At 33.4% G+C, this 12,775-nt stretch overlaps 1 long non-coding RNA gene and 1 other non-coding gene across 3 annotated transcripts in view; one reads left to right on the plus strand and one right to left on the minus strand.

Annotated features, from left to right (window-relative positions):
- Positions 1–529: 529 nt before the first annotated feature.
- LOC107397453 (uncharacterized) overlaps positions 530–12,775 on the minus strand; it is an 88,236-nt gene continuing 75,990 nt past the window's right edge. For both annotated transcript variants that reach the window (XR_010334935.1, XR_010334937.1), the window contains exon 3: positions 530–619. This is a non-coding gene — a long non-coding RNA (uncharacterized LOC107397453). The remainder of the gene's footprint in view (positions 620–12,775) is intronic.
- LOC103312216 (hypothetical protein) lies at positions 11,938–12,609 on the plus strand. Its single transcript, XR_010334388.1, has 3 exons — positions 11,938–11,952; positions 12,004–12,329; positions 12,376–12,609. It is a non-coding gene; the product is annotated as a hypothetical protein (transcript).

A 12,775-nucleotide genomic window follows, 5' to 3' on the forward strand; every position in this document is an offset into this window, starting at 1 on the left:
AAAAAATATTTTTTTTTCAATATTCGTTACAAAATTAATTAGAAAATCCGTCAGTAGATCCCTACCAAGTGCCAGATGACTTTGAATATGAGACAAAATTTTTAAAAATTGATTAAGATTGTGTTTGCTGATAATTTCTTTTGGTTTATTGTTGAAAACTAGAAAAATGCGCTTTTTTTAAAGTTTAAATTTGTTTTTTCGGTAAAACTACAAATGCCACCAAGAAAATAATAAACCGGTTAGAATCTGCTTTTAATTACCTATCCAGTCTCAAAAACCATCAAAACTTTTTCGATTAATAATTTTATAAAACGGTTTTATAAAAGTTTATGTGTTCAAAATTAGTGTAATTTTACAGCAATTGTTGAGGGATTTCACATTAAATAATAAATAAATCACCTTAGAAAGCGAAGAATTTACAAATCTCAATTGCATATTTCAAACGAATGCTTTTATTAATAAAAAAAAAAATAAAAAAAAATATTCGAACTTCTAGCAAAATTTCTGCGCACTTCATCCTTATTCGAATATGTGTAATAAAATTTGCCGAAATATTGACTCAAAACTACAAAACTATCACTTACCATTTATTAATTTGGCGTGAATCTCGAAGTCACACCTGAAATAAAATAAAAAATTAATTATGTTATTATCTTAATCAGAACAAAATTTCTTGCTTATATTTTATTAATGCAGTTTTATCAAAGTTTTATTTATTTTAATTTTAATATATCGAGTTTGTATAGCAAGTAATGCTAAATGGAGAAATTATTTGCGTTTTTTTTAATATTCTGATTCGAAATGATTGAAGTTAAGTCGTTGTGTCATTTATATTTAATTCGTCGACTTGCAGTTGGCAATTGTAGCAATCATTAAAGTAAAAATTATGCTCTCGTCTGTTGGTAGGTAGCGTCCGTATGTCTCTCTTGGGAAGAATTCAAAGTCGCGTTTAAAATTGCGCAATTCCCTTATTTTCTTTATTTCACTTACGAGTTGTTATGCCCTGCAGCACCTCCACTAGAAAGCAGCGGCGGCGGCGTAGGCCCTCGATATTATGAATTTTTCGTGACCGGTGAAGAAGTGACACAATTTCCATGATTGGACCAGCAAAGGCCGTTTATTTAAATAAAAGATTTGGTTTCTTTTCTCTCTAGTATTTGAAGGGAAGAGGAAATTTCATTGCAGCTTCGTTGTCGCGCTTCTTATGTAAATCGACTTTGAACGGGTGATAAATGTTGTAAGGGCGAAGTAACGGCTGATATACGAGTTTCCGATATGAGTTATGGGCCTCTCGCGGCCGCGGCGACGACTTGCCAAAGATCGACATCAAATATGCACCACTATGTATATGTATGGAGTGGAGCTCTGTCCGTCCACCCCGCAGGACTGCGGTGGAACGAAACGATCGCTACACGAATGTCAAAACGTGCCTTAAATAACTGCTGGGCCTACAGGGGCACACATATGCGACACCAACATTAAAATTGCACATTTCTTCCGCCCTTATTCTAACATCAACCAGCACTGATTCAAAAAACTACACTCGTTTATTCGCTTTCATTCGCGCGTCTATTCGCCAACTCGTTCGTTTGTATTGTAAATTTGTACAAAATACAAAGTTGTAAATGTCTTTATTCAAAAAATAATTATACACACTATTCAGAAATAGTTGTTCATCAAGTCACTTATGAAATTTGAACGTAATGTGCCGCTTAATTCAAATTATGATTCACAAATTGTCAATTAATTACTTTTAAAAATTGCCTTTTAATAACTAAAATGGTACACTGTACAAGAAGATACTTTTATTTCCGAGAGAGATATTTTTAAGGAGACTTAATAAATGAAGAATAACAATACTCGATGTCTGAATGCCTGTCGTAAGCTCAATAAAGCGGCATTTTAAATTTTATATGAAAAATTCACAGACGACTAGATGAAAATCATTCTAACACACTGTACTATCTATCCCATAATTCTTGTTTTATCAATATTTTGTACTTTCATGTTTGACAGTTTCTTCCATTCATTTTTGTATCAATAATGAAAATTTTAACTTGGATTTTCTATTTTGTTCGCTTTAGTTCGCGCGTTTATTCGCCAATTCGCTTTGTTAACTAGTGTTTGTTAATCGATTCAGCAACAGAAAGACTAGACGTGAGCGACGTCTCACTGGAATTTCCATCCAACTATCACTAATTGAAATTGTGAAACAATTAGTGACGTCACAGATTTAGGCAATTAGACGGCGGCTTGTTGTCACGTGGCTCGCAGTGCCCTCCGGCGAACGCTGCATTATCCTGTCACTTAGTTCTATTTCCCAAAAGGATATCCGCATAATATAATTATAAGTGCGCCGCTATATACAAATTTATGCACAGTAGTACTTGCTTCTCATCATAATCGGGTTATTCTTGAAAATTTGTTGTTGAATTAATGAGCGATTTTTCGCCGATTTGATCAATTTAATCAAGGCGGAATTAATTCGTTTTATGGCCGTATGGATTTGTGACAGTTTTAATAAATAAAACATTTAATAATGTATCGTGTTACAGCAAAACAATTTCGAGTTACAATTAGATGCATTAAATTATTATCGATCGGCGAATTAATTTCTTCACACGATTCAATCATTACGTGGGAAAAAAGCGGCGCCTTCGTGTTGTTTTACCTAATGAAATTTTCGTCCGGATTAACTTTAGATAGTAGACGAGTGTATTAGCAAAATGACTATGAATGAGGCTTAAAAGCAATTAATTATTCCGGTTACTCTAAATTTAATTGACGTATTATTGGTTAAATTGTTGATAATTTTCCTATGAATTACTCATCGACAAAATAGACCAAGCATCGTTTTGCTAACCATTAATTATTACTGCAAATTTAAAATTAACAAATTGACGTCTGATCTGATACATGCGAATGCATTAAAGGTTGCACTTGAAAAATTTAATCCAATTTTTGAGTTATTTTCAATCCGAAATCTTGCCAACAAATCTATAAGAGTTGTCATGTTTTAGAAATGGTTTAACAAGCGGAATATAGCACGTCATCCTTATTACAATCGAAGGATCGATCTGTCTGATTAGACTTGAACATGCAAACCACTCACTACCGATCTTTTATTTCACGGTATCGTATTTAAATTTGCTTGTTTTTCAGATTCAACATTAACCATAAATTACCCCAACACGCTATTGCGTTCAAACGCAAAATTAAATTCATTATTTAGTTAAATTAAATCGACCAACAAACGCAAAACACAAAAAATTCTCAATAACTGAAATAAGAAATCAAGTCAATTAGAAAACTGCCCCAACTACTTTGTATAGAAGGTCCCTTTGTTTGCTCATAAAAGTCCCGAATTAGATTTCTCTCGAGAGTTTGATTGTTGCATTCTCGCCAACATAAGGGTGTACAGTACATACAGCTCTCGAGTAAATGTTTTGTTAATTATCCGGTTTTCCTTTCGAGTTTGTGGTTTCGCATCCGGGCGCCTTAATCACATCATCATCACCATCATCATCGTTATTTCCTGGCGTTACAATAACACGTTGAAAAGTATTGTTGTTTGTACAAATTGCACGTTGAAAATAAGTCTATTAAGACGTAGTACGAGCTAACTAAGCAATCTATCTCTACTAAGGGCGACAGTTAACAAATTGTCCGCTATGAACACTGTACCGAACCGCTTACTTACACTTCCCGACGCCAGATCTTATTACTTTAAGAGCACGTCTTATTAACAAGATTGATTTCGGTCATTTTGCCCCTAATTTGCCAGAGTTTGTTGTGCCACTCTTAATTAGCTGCCAATTACCATCTATCAAGCACTGATAAAAAACAAACAGGCGAGTTTTGCCACAAACAGGCCGAAAATCTGTTTACCTACCAAAAAAAAAGTCTAAAAAATTAGAAGGATATCTAAAAAAGAACAAATATAAAAGAATAAAAGAAAATGTGAAGAACTAGAAAAAAACATTTTACTGTTCAGACAAACGAGATGAACAGTAAGAAAAAAATCAGCCAAAGTTTTCTAAAAAAAACTAAGTTCAAAACTAAGTGAAATATTATCTCTTCACATAACTAGTTTTATTGTTCATTTATGCACAAACACAAACCGAAAACAAAATTTTGTTAAAGCACACTAAAAAATCAACTAACTACGTTCAAAGTTAACACATTTTGATCTAAAACTTTACTCACTTTTCGAAATTTCCATATTTTTTTTGATCAATTAACTTAACTCGTTTTATGACTTTAAACTTTTGGCAAAAATTCAAAACAAGGCGAAAAGAAAATTAGTATAAAATATTTTTGTATTTTTTAATTTTACTAAAGTCTCACTTTTGTGTGAAAGTCGAAATTTACATAACTTTTGTCTTTTTTCAACGTTTTAGCTAAAAATTTAGTTATTTTGCATAAAATTCCTAAAGCATAACAAAAAGTAATAATTATTTTTGCCTTTTTCCTGAGATTTATCTTGTTTTTAGGAACTTCATAACTTAAAGAACTTAAACTTTGTAAATATAAATAGATTAAATCGAAACTGATGGTTATTTTTAGTTTGATTTGAGTAAAAAAATCACTAAATTACGTAGAAAATTATATTAGGATTTTACGTTAAATTTCCTTCTATCCCTAATATGAAAAAAAAAACGTTTTATTAAAGTCAAAAATAATGTTTTTTGTAAAAAAAATGTGAAAATTTGCTCAAATATACCGAAAATCTTTTGCCAGATAAGTTGAAAACATCACTATTATCTTTATTAAGTATCTTACTTCATTTTTCAGTCAATTATTTCAAATAAATTTACTCGAAAAAGGTAAAGGAATCACAAAATAAGGGATGGAAATGGCATTATTTTTGTCCATTTGTTAGATTCATCATTCTTAGATCTTCATTTTTAGTAAAAACTTGTTTATTTTGAATATTCCAAATATAAAAATTATTGTTTTTTTAAGATGTTTAGAATAAGCTTTACTTCACAAATTACACTCAAATAAAAAAACATTACTGATGAAATTCTGAAGTTACGTTATTTTGCCTTTTTCGAGCGTTTTACTACGGTTTTTTTTAACCAAAAACTCATTTGGCTTTAGTTAGCACAGACTAAACATAAATCAAGTCTTAATTATGTCTAGTTTTTGAGATAAAGTAAAAAAATAACAAAAAAGTCAAGCAAAAAACAAAATATAAAGAAGAAGAAGAAGATTCCCAAGACAATAAAGAATAAAAGTATAAACGTCTTTAAATGAATACTGACAAGATTCACTCTAACTAAGCTGAGAGAACAATTTGGTTTATTTTTGAATACTACAATGTTTGGCAAAATAAAAAAATAAGTGTAAAAAATACCAAAACAAAAATGAAGTTTGATGAAGAAAAAAGTAAGACCAAATCTACCAACGAAAAAAAGAAAGATAAAAAATAAAAAAAAATCACAAACCTACGAGAGAGAGAACCAACTTACCTACTATTTGAGAACTAAGAAAAAACCGATTAAAATAAAACTTCGACACTCCATTTAAACCCCTTAGAGAGTATTTAACTAAATAGAATTCCATTGTCATGGAGATTACGTAAGTATGCAAAATTACTGTTCTTTCGAATAACAGGAACCCTTTGAAATATTCATCAAAAATATGAAATAAACATATAAGCTTAAAAAAAGAATGTAAAAGTGTAATCCAAATATTGAAGAAGAAAATATCGTCCAAAATAGAGAGAAAATGTAATAAAAAGCAAAATTTCAGCAATCATGAAAAAAAATCAAGGTAATTTAAAGTAGAAATACTTACATAGATTTTCTGTACATAGACGATACATTAGAGAGAAAAAAGCATGTATTGAGTACGACCTAATTGTGAAAAATAAAAACTTATTACTGAACTCATAAGCAAAATTAAGAGCAGTAAGAAAGACCATAAGCAACATTTTCTGAGAATAAAGAAAATACATAATAAAAAAAGAAAGACAAACAGAGAAGCGAGCAATTAAACACTGTCCAGAAATAATGAAACAAATGTAGGGAAAAGAGCGAAAAGATGCTACAAAAGCGCTAAAATAAACGTAACAACACATAAAATCGTAGATAAATGTTGGCTGAAAGAATGAGTGTAGCCTCCATTTCGAAATTAGTAATAAGATAATTTGTGTGGATTTATGTAAGGCCATTGAAACTCCTCATCCATCCAAGTTCGCAATTTGCTTGCTATAGGCGTAGGCGAACGCTATTGTATGCCGGCTTGAGCACTGACCGTAAAGAAGGGTGTTTTATGATATGATCGCAGGAAAAGATGTTCCGGATGCGGCTAGTGGCTAATAAGCGCTAGCACGGATCGATTATTTTTCCCAAAAAATGAGTAAATTTGCATTCGATCCGTTGTCTTATAGTTAAAGATTCACAGCAGCAGGTCTGTGTTGCCAGTCTGCCGTTGTTGAAGTAAACTAAAGTTGTTCATGTATTTTAGAACAACGGGCGACGAGTCCACGTCTGCAGGAAATCATTTCGTATTGTGGGCCAGGGCGAAAAAGCGGGATGAAACATGCAGTTGTGCTCGCTCACGTGCCGGCGCCCCCAAGGGGGCACTAACACGCCAGCGCCATCGCGCCAACTTCTCGAACTAAGAATAATAAAGTCGACTTATGGCGCGCAATTACACAAAATATATTCACGGTTTTTTATTGCTCCTTGCGGCGAAGAATCGCTCCATTCTTTTATTGGCCCGAGGAGAGAGCCGAATTGATATGTAATTGTTTGCTTCAGCAATTTCATTTTCTTATGTTGGCACACGATTTATTGGGCTTTAAGTAACGAAATTTAATAAATTGAAAGACGTGAGAATCTCCGCATGGCTAAGGGGATTCCCTTGTATTAGGCGCGATTTTTTTCAGTCTTCTGCTTGAGTGAGAGGCGTTTTGTGGGAGTTGAAAATCGCCTGACTTCAATGATGGTCGTCTAATTTGCTTCTTCGACCCCTTGTAAAATTCATAAGGGGTGCTTTAATCAATCGAAGCGACATTTTTAATTCAAGCGGCAATGACATGCAATTAAACAAAGTTAAAGAAAGAAGTAGACGACGATTAGAGTTGTTAAGAGTCAAGGGGCGGTTTATACCTAGTCAAAAGATGCATGCAATATGTATAGAATACCGCCCCGAGGGGGGGATGGCACACCGATGCGACTAGATGAATAATTTAACTCCACTCGATTCTGGATTACTTCCGATTCTTTCAACTTATATTTGCCATATTTACGGATACGCTTACTACAGATTTACCATCAACAATATCAACGTATCTACGGCACTTTGAAACACTACAAATATATCAATATCAGACTAAATAACAATCACTTTCTTCAGTATGTCTCTTTATAAAAAAAAGTTAAAGAAACCACTATCAAAATTAAAGTTATTTTAAAATTAAGAACTTAAGGCCAAATAATAAAGTACTACCGAACAGAACACATGTATTCACAATTTCTGATAAGATAAGAATTCGCAATCAAAATGTTAATAGCATCACGTTTGAGAAAATTTCTCAAAAATAGTATTCCAATTTATCCGACCATCGTGTAATCTTTGAGAAAATATTAATTTTTTTACTAATGTTTCTTTCAGATTTTGTGTTAAATTTCTCGCAGTAAAGTCTGTTATTTTGTTAAAACAAATGTCAAATTATGGAGAACGCAGAAAAATCTATAAGAAAATTCAGTTTGGAATTTTTTTGCTTAAAATAATATCCGCTGTCTTCAAGGGAATAAGCACCATAATTGTGTGCATTTTTATAGTTTTACCAGTGATTATGATGATGTGTGCGTGAATTTGAATGTGAGGGTCCCTCGATATTCCGTGTAAAAATCGTCGAATCGCGTCTCAGTTAGGTCGCGTTATGTGTATCGTACGTCTGCAGGGAGCTTGTAGCAAAGTCTCGCGACTCCCCAAAGTGCCACAGGATCAAAGGGAGTTGTTCCCCGTATATTTATTTTATTGTCATGTACACATACACTTGTGTTAAGATTGCCGAACACTGTTTCCGTGTAAAACAGGCATATGGGGGAGCGCAGTGAGTTCGACTCACTCACTATAAAAATAATAACTTAGTGGCTGGCGCTCCTTCCTACCAAGGGAATGATGTTCATTCATACCCAAAACGATGAAATTAAAACCGAACGTAGAACGTAGGTTCGTTCGGACGCATTTTACGAGTGTTGCAAGAAGCAGGCAATCGGAGGCGTCTTGGCCCGAACGATGCGATGGCGCTACGAGCGAGATTGCCCGGCTTCTGTCAACCTAAATGTGGATTTATTCCGCCTGTATTAGATTACACATACCCCGAGTTGCTACAGCGAGCCAATAAATAAACAGGATCTTCAATTAGGATTTTTTCCGGGAGAAATGCCGGAGGAGAAAATGCCGAAAACGTGTAAGAAAGTATTGGATTCGCAACGAAATAAAATCACACATTTATTAAGTTATTTTACATTCTTAAATCCCATTTTCCCGATAATAATTCCCTACAAATGAAATCGAAGAAATATAGAAATATAAATAAAAAAAAAACAAAACCAGTTTAATGTACCGGGTGCTCAAAAATCGGCGCACCAACTCAACGGAGTGTGTTAGAGAAATGCTTATACATAAAGGTAAAAATAGTAAAAAAATTCTTTGTATTAAAGTTATTGATAAATAACGAATTTTAAATAAGTGATATGTGGCAACGTTGCCTAACAGTCGTGATCGTAATAGAATTTGATCAACAATAAAAATAAATTATTTTTCAAACGGTTTCCTAGGAAATAGTTCCCAGCGTTGCCACATCTACAAACTGTGATTTTTTGATGAATTTAATTTTTTTTAAACTAAAAAAACTGCTAAGATCTGATAGTAAATTTAAAAATAATTATTCATCGTTTTGTTAGGGAACAATTACTTAGTGCGAAACATAAAAACATTAAAAAATAATGAAAACTAAAAAAGTTAACACAATAAGTTTGTAGCTTCAGATTTTTTAAAATATGACATTAGGAATTTTTTCAACATTTTTCCCGTAATCTGCACTTGCTTCTCAATAACGTACCACTGAGTTGGTGCGCCAGTTTTTGAGCACCCTGTATAAATGCCCAAAAAAATTAAAAGCTTCCATTAAAAATATGTAAAAATGTCTCTTATGTATTCAAAAACCAATACGTGAGTAAAAAAAATTATTTCGAAATAGTGCAGAAAAATATTGACCTGTTGTAGCAAAACAAAATATTTCTAGTTAATTTTGCTGCTCACTGTATGTGAGTCAATAGTGAGTTATTTCTGACGTGTTTGAATTGAGTTAAACAGTTTTTTTTCTAACGTAAGCCCCAAAAGAATCGTCCTGTATAGTTCTCCAACATGTGACTGTTTATATTTTATAAAAATGTGACTAGAAATGTTAATAATATAGTTGGCAACTTGTCAAAATCGGCGTTTGAATAAATGGCAATTTTTTTCATAATTTATTTTAAATCTAAATTTAGACATAGAGTTTTTTGGTTGATTTCTGGCGTTAAATGGTTGTCTGATTGTTCCATCAAATGGTAATAAGGCCGTGGGTAATTAATGGGTAAATACCGTAACCGCATTGTCCAGTTAGAATACAGAATACGTACTAACGTACTTAATCAAAATTCGATGAAGATTTATTATAGACCTTCAACTAGGGTTTTAACTCAGTTAGTTAGCCAACTAATAGAATAGGTGGTTAGCATGAATTTGCCACAATGAATTTGTTTTAAATGAATAAACGATGTCGGTCACTTAGTATGATTAATAGCACATTTCCCGAGTAAAAAAAGTCAATTTTACAGTTTAGTTAAAGTTGAGTCTCGTAGACCATACGGCCGGCAAATTAAACTAATCAAACCGAATTTAAAATTCAGGAAAATTTAAAACGCGCAAAAAAACAGGAAAACAAACAGAATTAAAATTAACAGGCATAGTAAACTTTTTTTAATGGTTTTTTTAATAAGGGGCCCTGTGTATCGATGTAGCCGGAGGAGGCCACGCGAGAGAGAATTGGCTCTGATTAAGACTGCGCCCCCCGAGGCTCTATTTGTCATTAGCTCAGTTAACTCGCTGTTTCTGTTTGCTAATCGCAGATGTAGCTGATTTAAACCTTACTGATACGTGTTTGATTTAAGCATGTGATGTGGACCTCTATTTCAAACACTTTTTACCGCACGTAACATCACATACTGGGTACTTTCATGAATCGAAATCGAAAGGAAAGCTATCTGAGAATCGACTGATGCAAGGGATGTTTCATATTGAAACGAGACCGAGGGTAATGTTTGCTTGCGCTGTTTGTTTTACAAATAGGTAAAGGCTCCAACCGACGAATTTCGGAACCAATCACGAGTTTTTCCTGAATATCAAATTTATTACAACGCGACAAAAATGGTGGATGCGCCGGGCGAAATAACAAATAATAATAATCTTTACTAAACTTTACATAATGTAAATACGTACATTTAAGCAAAATTAAGGGCTTAACATATAACTTCATAAAAACTTTAGTTTTTGAGTTATAATTGTTTTCTTGAATAATAATTAAGTATTCCTCTATGAAGTAGCTACCCTAATTTTACATCTTGCAAAAAACCGGTCTAGTACGTAAAATGAGCCGCAAAAATCACTGAAAAAAACCGTTTTGCTTTTAGTTTTTACGATATAAATGTTTAAATAAATAACCCGGCGCATCCACCATTTTTAATTTTACCTACTTTGATCAGAAGCTGAAAACTTGACATTTTTTTACATCTTCTGTCACTATATTAGTCAGTGATGCCAACTTAATTTAAAAATTACGTGATATATTGTATGAAAAAATATTTTTCAAGAAAAAATAACTTTGTATTTTTATAAATTTGTTGTATTTTGCACATTTTATTAAAAAAAAAAAATAATTTCGTGCCAGTCGTTAGTTTTTTGAACTGTGGTCGTCTGGCATCAAAAGGTTGCCAGTAAATGGTTAATCCTCTATAAAAGTTAGTTGGAAAGTAAATAACCGTTTGACATAACAAATCACAGGTTGGTGAGTGGCGGAACAATTAAATATTTGAGTAGATGTTGCAGGTCGGGTCAAGCAGCAGGTTAATAATTGAGCCGCGTGGCTTTTAACACGGCAAGCGCCTCTTCTTTTATTCAGGACCTTAGCTTCTGTAAACGAGGACTTGACACCTGGCCGCCGGATTGATTATAAAACCACGGGGGACCTCGACACTCATCATCCTCCTCACTTTTACACCCATCACAAATATATACGCAAATTTCAAAAAGAACAAAAAAAATTCGAGAAAAAACACAAGTGATATTCAAGTATGTAATTTCATCACGTGATTAGATCCAATGCAATTAGATACACATGTGGGGTGCACGTGGCCGACACGCGCCCTCTCACGCAACTAGATGGCGCCCCTTGCCTGCGGCTTTTGTGCTTTTTGTTACATAATTTGTATAGGATAATTGATTCGGAAAGTACACACACGCGCCAAATGAGGGCGCGATCAAGTTATCAGTGCCCAAATTGACATTTCCTTCCGGAAACAATTTGACGCTAAACCAACATAACCTTCGCTATCAACACGTCTACTTCACCACTGCCAACTACAACATTTTTTTCTGATCACACGTTGCTTTTTTCTATAACAATCAAATAAAAATTTTTGGGAAGTAAAAACTTATAATATAAGTTGCTAAAAAAGTTTTAATGAGAATAAAAAAAAAGCAAGAACTCTACTTTTTTTCTCATAAAAATTTGGTTACCGGGCCCTAGTTAGTGCCATCCAGTATATTGTGGTGTTATGTTACCTGCCACAATTAAAGTGGACAGAGGCAAAAACTGAGACTGGACTCGTAAATACCATTTAGCGCCGATGAAGAATTGAATAAATTCATTAGTCAGAAGCGGGTGATGTGTGCAAATGCCATTTAAGCATTATAAAAGACTTAAATATTTATTTATAGCTTGGTTATCCCATAATCGGTGCGATGATTTTATAGCCAATTAATTAATTAGACTAATGGCTGTGTTTTTATCTAAATTTTATAAATCGCGTTTTTATGAAAAAATTTTTATTAAAAATCGTGGTTTGTCACAAACGTCACACATTAATCATTTGCACGTTCTACTAAATTGTCAGTGATAAAAACCCTCAATCATGCAGTATTTCGATGGAGCGGCTTTGGAAGAATTAATGAACATGATCCAGTCAAAAGACGAGATGCAGGCAATATTTTTCCTAAGTCTGTGTTTTCTAGGAGCTTGGGTTGCCCTATCTTGGATGATTCAGGTACTTTGATTAATTTCTCGTAATTTATATTAAATTAATTTGGTAGTTGCTCCGGTCCATTTTGTGGATTTGGCCCTTGTTTCTCCTCACTGCACTTTTACTAGCCTTGCCATCACTTCGAATGACTTTGACGCAAGAAATTATCCCGAAACAAGTCGACGATCTTATCACAATCATCGATAACAAGTACTACCACCATTATGACAACGACAGTGTAAAGTGGTATTAAAACATATTTGTGACGAGCTTTTGAATAAAGTTTCCAATACTGAGCCGACAATGGCAATTTTTGCACTAATTATTGGAGCGATTTCGTATTGACGCATAATTTTGTAACAACACAATGATGATTTTCGAACCGGAAACGCAATCAAAATTTCATTAATGAGAGTGTACCTTGTGCAATTTAAACGAGGTGGCCGCATATCATCGAGTTTGCTTTTGAA

The sequence above is a fragment of the Tribolium castaneum genome, chromosome 1 (assembly GCF_031307605.1).
Source record: "Tribolium castaneum strain GA2 chromosome 1, icTriCast1.1, whole genome shotgun sequence".
NCBI classification, from domain to species: domain Eukaryota; kingdom Metazoa; phylum Arthropoda; class Insecta; order Coleoptera; family Tenebrionidae; genus Tribolium; species Tribolium castaneum.